We start from the raw sequence: 7,054 nt of genomic DNA, 5'->3' as shown, positions 1-7,054 counted from the left end.
TTGGTCTCACAATGCTGTGCAACCATCACCTCTAACTAATTCAAAACTTCTCTCATCATCCTTATGGCCCTTCCCCCATCCCTGGTAAACATTTTTTTTTTTTATTTCCAAGTGTGGGTTTATTTAAAAATTATATATATATATATATATATATATATATATATATATATATATATATATATACATATATATATATATATACACACACACACACACACACACACATGACACATGTATGTTAAATAGATATATTTATGACACATAAGAAGCAACTTTTATCATAAAGTTACAAATTTCACACCTAAATTGTTTTTAGGAAGATGTTTCAGAATGTAGACATTTGAAGAGACAAAAAAGCTAAATATGTCTTGAAGCGCAGGGTTATCCTTAAATATTCACATCTCAACGCTATTTTGAAAAGACTGAAAAAAAAATGGCTAAAAATATTTCACAATTGGCAATGATTAAAATCGTCTTATCTTTGGAAGGGTATGTTAATAACACATAATGAATTTAAGTTCCAAGCATTTAACAGTTTAATCAAGCATGTAGTTTGCACCAGAACACAAGTGGTTTTAATTGTCATTGGAGTTGTTTTGGGGGTGACTATGGGACTGGGAAAAGCATACTTCACCAAAACCATAGCACGATTTTCAAATGCTCTTTTCAAAGAGTTTTGATTTTCAACTTAGCAGAGAAGAATCACATTTAATTACTGTATCTCTTGCATACGGGATACCTGACAGACTATACCAGGCCATTCATAAGAAAGGTAATATGCATCTATATATCACATCATCTGATATATAGATGAGGTATTACAGAATTGTACACTTGAAACCTATGTAACTTTACTAACCATTGTCACCCCAATAAACTTTATTTTTTTTAATTGTAAAATGCAGAAAAAGGCCACTCCCTTCTTATGTTACTGAAGAGCAGCACACAGCGTAAATACGAAACAAAAAAGAATAATAATTGTTGCAAGCAATCTTATTTCAAACATTTTCTTCAGTTGCTTCATGCAGCAATATTTCTCAGGGTATAAAACATTGCAAAAAGTTCTATGCCACCACAAAATCACAGCAATCCAGTTGCAGATAGAACAGAACATGCTATATACAAAGCATAGGCCAAACCACTTCAATCAGGTGTTGAAATTCAGGGACAAGGCATCGAGGACCTTTGCAGTCAAGCCCAGCTGCTTGTCACCATGGCTGCCCAGGACCCTCACAGCTTCTCCAAGGATGTTTTCCCAGGCCACACTGGCCTGAAGGAAGCCATTCCTTCACCCACCCAGGAAACCCCTGGTGACTTTCATCTACTTTCTGCCTCTATGATTTTGCTTATTCTAGACATTTCATAGAAGTGGAATTACACAATTACTTGTCATTTTATGGGTGACATACTTCACACAATGTTTTCAAGTTCCCTCCATGTCGTAGCATGCATCAGAATTTTCTTCCTTTTTAAGGCTGAATAATATTCCATTGTATGTATATATTATATTTTGTTTAATCATTCATCTGTTAATGGAATCTTGAGGTGTTTCTGCCTTTTGGCTATTGTAAATAATGTTGCAATAAACACTGATCCATGAATATTTGTTTGGATCCTTGTTTTCAGTTTTTTTTTGCAGGGGGTATACACCTAGGAGTGGAAAGGCTGGGTCATGTGGCAATTCTATATTTAGCTTTTGAGGAACAGCCAAATGACTTTCCCATTTTACCTCTCCATCATTTTATAGACCCACCAGAAATGTACAAGGGTTCCAATTTCTCCACATTGTCAATAACACTAGTTACTTTTTTCTTTTATTATAGCCATCATAGTACATGTGAGGTGATATCTCATCATAGCTTTGATTTACATTTCCCAGTGACTAATGATGTTGAACATGTCCTTATAGGCCATTTGTGTATCTTTGGAGACATGTCTATTCAAATCCTTTGCCCATTGTTTGTCTTTTTGTGGTTGATTTTAACAGTCTTTTATATATACTAAATTCAGCATGGAAATGTGATACAGCCGGGCTCATGTGAGGATTTAGTAAATTCTTTTTGATGGCCATATACTACACATAGAAAGTGACTGCATGGCCAAAAATGAAACTGGAGAGGTAATAAAGCCTAAATCATGAAGCGCCTTGACTATCATGCTTAGGTAGGTACAGTAGGAAAGGAACATCGTGGAGTATTTTAAAACAGAATGAAAAAGAAAGATAATCTCCACCAACCCTCCCGCTCCCCCCAAAAAAGTTTAAGTTCCACTTTTTTAAAGGAGAACTAACATTGCAAAAAATGTTTTAAACGTATCTTATTAAATGCATTGGAAAATAATGGGGGTGGGAGAATGCATAAGTATGATGAAAAATTCAGAATATTAATGTTTTTATTGAATAAAATGAAATAAAATATAACCATATCTTTCCATTTCTCTTGATGTAGAAATGAATAGAACAAGTCCTATTCTGTACTAAGGGTTTCTTTACAACTAAAACATTATGAGTTGGATAAGTATTCATTAAATATACATATTTCCTTTCAGCACCTTGGTCTGTGTGTAGATATGGAGAAGTAGTTCTCACATTGTGGTCTTTGTGCAACAGAAGCAACAACTGGACACTAGTCAGAAATGGAAACTCTGTGGCTCCAGCCCGGACCTACTGAATCTGAAACTCGGGAGGCAGCCAAGCAGTGTGTGTTTTCACAAGGAGATTTAGAAGCAGGCTAAAAGTCGAGACTCACTAATAAATAACGATAATAACATGTCCATGACCTCAGATGAAGGGCTTTTCTACTTATCTGCATTAATTTCCCAAAGCCAGCATCAGATGAGAGGAGCTGATTTAATATTCAACAAAGGTTTGTTTTGAATAGGCAACTATTACCTAATTAAACCTTGAGCTAGATTCTGGGAAGGCAGAGAAGAAGGCAAAGCATGTGTACTTGGGAATAAATCACCTACACACAAGCCTTTCCAATCACTGATCGAAGCTAACAGCTATAACAGAATTATCCTCAGAGAGTGCCAGGAGAGCCTAGAAGAGTATTCCCCAGCTGCCTGGGTGGAATAGGCAGGGATAGTGGAAAGTTACTCAGAGGAAGAGAACCTAAGCTGAGTTTTAAAGGATGAATAGTTTTCCAGAATGACAGGGGGTGAAGAGCATTTCTTGCAGGGGTAATTATACAGGAAACTATGAGAGAGCAAGGCTCACGTGAGGATTCGGGAAATAATAAGTCTTTTACTTTTAGTAGAGGTATAGTGCACATAAGAGCTGAATGTATGGCAAAATTAAAATTGGAGAGATGATAAGGCCTGGATCATGGAAGGCCTTGACTACCATGCTCAGGCAGATGGTGTTGCTCCAGTTGGCAATGCACATCATGGAAACATTTAAGCCAGAAAGTAAACCAAAAATCTTTGAATTTTAAAATAATGATTTTTCCAGCTGATTAGATGATGGTTGGTGAAGGAGTCAGAGTGAAGAAAGAAATGTGTTAGATGTTTTATATTATACTATATTATATTATATTATATTATATTATATTATATTATATTATATTATATTATATTATACCCGGTCTTATTTTACTATAATACAATACTGGGTCTTATATTAATTTCTGCTCCAAAAGAAGCATTAGAGCTGATGGTCTGGCTAGGCATTATTTTCGGGGAAACAAGGTAGAAAGTGGAACAATAGTTTGGACACATATCAATATGAATTTGTTCATAGCACCACTGATTTTAGCTTAAGACATGAATTTCCTATTATTTACAACACGTCAGTGATGTCTTAATTGTCATAAGAGGTGAAAACTCTTTTAAACAATTGTCTTTAAAGATTTCAAGAAAGGATGTAGTGAGTTTATTACAAACTATTCGTTTTGCTTTAATTCAAATGAAGAAAAATGTCTGTATAGATGATTTTTTTCATTTTTCACCAAATTTGTCACTTCAAGATACATTTGAAATGTATACTTAGGTACATTTACTGAATAATTGGTTTATAAATATGACCTATATGGTCCTCACTTTAGGATAGAAAAAAAATAAATTGGCTGCATTCAAAACAGTAATATATAGCTTTAATAGCACAGAAATTTCAAGATGCACCATTTTCTTTGTTCTCACTGAACCTGTGTCAATAGGCAGTTGATTACTTTTAAATTTGGGTCTATATCTTATTTCCTCATGGAAATAAAGTTGCAGAAGTAAAAATAATGATTCTCTCCTTTTCTCTTTTTATTCTTTCTTCCTAATATTTCCATCATACTTATTAAGGGTCTTAAATAGAATAATAATCTTTCTCTTTTTTTCTTCCCTCCTTTCTAATTGCTTGGGTCCTATAGATTCAAGGGACTATGTACCTAGGAGTATGACAGTCATCTCCCATATATCCAGAGCAACTTCTATGGTTGGCAGCTATAGCCCATGAAGGGCTAGACATTGTACAAGGTCTAACAATTAAGTATGCGAATTCATCCCAGAAAAAGTATTACATACCTCATTACTGAATATCACATGGTCACCTTTGAAGTACTCCCCTTGGTAAGCTATGCACCCTTAAAGCAATTTTGGAACTCTTTTTGTGGAATGGCCATCAGAGCTGTCATCGATTACCTTGATGTCCTGAATGTCATCAAAATGTCTTCCTTTCAATATTTCCTTTATCTTTGGGTAAAGAAAGAAGTCATTGGGGGCCAGATCAGTGAGTAGGGAGGGTGTTCCAATATAGTTATTTGTTTACTGGCTAAAAACTCCCTCACAGACATACATGGCTGTGTGAGCTGGTGCATTGTCGTGATGCAAGAGCCGTGAATTGTTGGTGAAAAGTTCAGGTTGTCTAACTTCAACCCAGCCTTTTCAGCACTTCCAAATAGTAAACTTGGTTAACTGTTTGAGCAGTGGATACAAATTCATAATGAATAATCTCTCTGATATCAAAAAAGGTTAGTAACATCATTGCAACAAGTTTGTGAACTTAATTGTCCAACTCGTATGTAGCTAGATCAAAGAAGACCAGAGGATCTCACCATTGAAGTAGAAAATCAACACTAATTTCTGATTAAGCAGATGGAAAATAATATTTCGGGAAATCTAAACTCTCAAAGAAAGGTTATCATTTTAATAATCAAAGAAGGTAAAATATTTAATATTAAGAAAATTCATCCAAACTTGGAAATAAAATAAAAGGAGGTCTCCATGTCCTTTTACAGTGATAATGGGACATTACCTAATAGTCCCATGCGAAGATAATTTAATTATCTTGGCCTATGTTCCCTTGTTTGACTTGCTGTTTAGTATGAATTAGATCTCAGAGTTTATGAAGTTCCACCTTAACTCCTGGATTTGTATCTGGTAGAGATGTAAATTATTTATGCCTGATAAGAAAGATAACCCCAACATTACAGTTTTGTTGTTTTATTGAACGTTAACCAGTTTTGTATCTCACTGTGTCCTCACTTGGCAGAAGGTACTAGGAATATCTCTGGAGACTCTTTTATGAGACACTAATTCCATTCATGAGGGCTCCACCCTCATGACCTAATCATCCCCCAAAGTTCCCACTTCCTAATACCATCACCTTTGGGAGTTAAGATTCCATGTATGAATTTTGGGAGGATACAAACCATAGCACAGAGTCCATAAATATTCCTATATGGCTTTGTGGTGTGTTAACTTGGCTAGGAAAAACTACATTCTGCAAAATTGCCTTTCAAGTATATTTCCAGATGAGGTGGGCTACAAGAGAGATTCTTCATGAGAGCTGGAGGAGAAAAAGGAAGAAGCAGCCATTTTGTAGCCGGAACTTGTGTTCTCCCAATTATCCAATCAAACACTAAGTACTAACGTCGGTGCTGCTTTGAAGGGATTTTGCAGATGTAAATAAAGTGCCTAATCAGTTCACTTTAAATTAGGGAGGTTACTTTGGGATGAGCCTGATTTACTCTGTAAGAAGGCCTTCAGAAGTGTTTAAGCCTTTCCTGAGGACACACCTTAGGCCGTGTTGAGTTCCAGGTGCTCCTAATCATTGTCCCCTGACTACCTGTGCGCACAAAGCTATGACCCATGCCTCTGGGTACCAGCCTGTTTGTGATCTTCCCTTCTCGATGTTCTGACTTACCAGGATTTCAGATTTGCTTCAACAGTCACCGCCATTTGTACGTCAATTCCTTGAAATAAAATAAACAGCTAAATACATACTGTGTTTCCCCTAAAATAAGACCTCGCTGGACAATCAGCTCTAATGCATCTTTTGGAGCAAAAATTAACATAAGACCAGTATTATATTAATATTGTATTATATTATACCCGGTCTTATATGAATTTTTGCTCCAAAGGATGTATTAGAGCTGATTCTCTGGCTAGGTCTTATTTTTGGGGAAACACGGTATGTGTGGAAGTGGGAGGGGTATATCCATACACCTTATTCTGCTTACCTGGTTGAATCCTGAATGACAAACCTCGTTAATGAGTTAAAGAAACAATTGCCATGTTTATTCTATATTTGTATGAGAGTCACCCTTTTTCAACTTTTATTTTGACAAGGTAAATAGTGAATATCAACACTAGTTCCTCTGGGATCTTACTAAAACCAATATTTTGTCTATTTGGAGAAAGGTTCTCTACATGCTTTCAAAGTAACTAACACTGAGTGGTAATAGTGACACTATTAAGAAATGATCTCAAATAATATTTACAAATCATATTGTTTAGAATCTAGGTTACATAATTTCTTATGTAGCATATGGAGCCCCATTCAATTTTGGGGAGTAACCTTGCAAGAATGTTTCAAACAGATACTCTAGAGCGCACTGGTAATCACTTATTTTGTTTATCGACCATTGATCTGATTGCTTTAGCCAGGTAAAAGAGACACAGGAAAAACATGAAGGACATATGATCAGGTAAGCTACTCTGGTCAAATGCTACGTCCTGTCAAGTCAGTTGAAATCAACAAGATGGAATAGTAACTGAGAAACAACTGTGGGAAAGGCCAACTATTTATATTAAGTGTTTCTGTCAATTGAGTCAAAAACATGACTCA

At 35.7% G+C, this 7,054-nt stretch overlaps 1 pseudogene; it reads right to left on the bottom strand.

The window, feature by feature from the left end:
* Positions 1-683: 683 nt before the first annotated feature.
* On the bottom strand, positions 684-6,165 carry LOC109455667 (vesicle transport protein SFT2A pseudogene; annotated as a pseudogene).
* Positions 6,166-7,054: the final 889 nt, after the last annotated feature.

The sequence above is a fragment of the Rhinolophus sinicus genome, chromosome 6, assembly GCF_057876585.1.
Source record: "Rhinolophus sinicus isolate RSI-liver-muscle chromosome 6, RSI-T2T, whole genome shotgun sequence".
NCBI classification, from domain to species: Eukaryota; Metazoa; Chordata; class Mammalia; order Chiroptera; family Rhinolophidae; genus Rhinolophus; species Rhinolophus sinicus.
The sequence above is the reverse complement of the archived record's forward strand: the minus strand, read 5'-3'. Positions and strand labels throughout refer to the sequence as shown.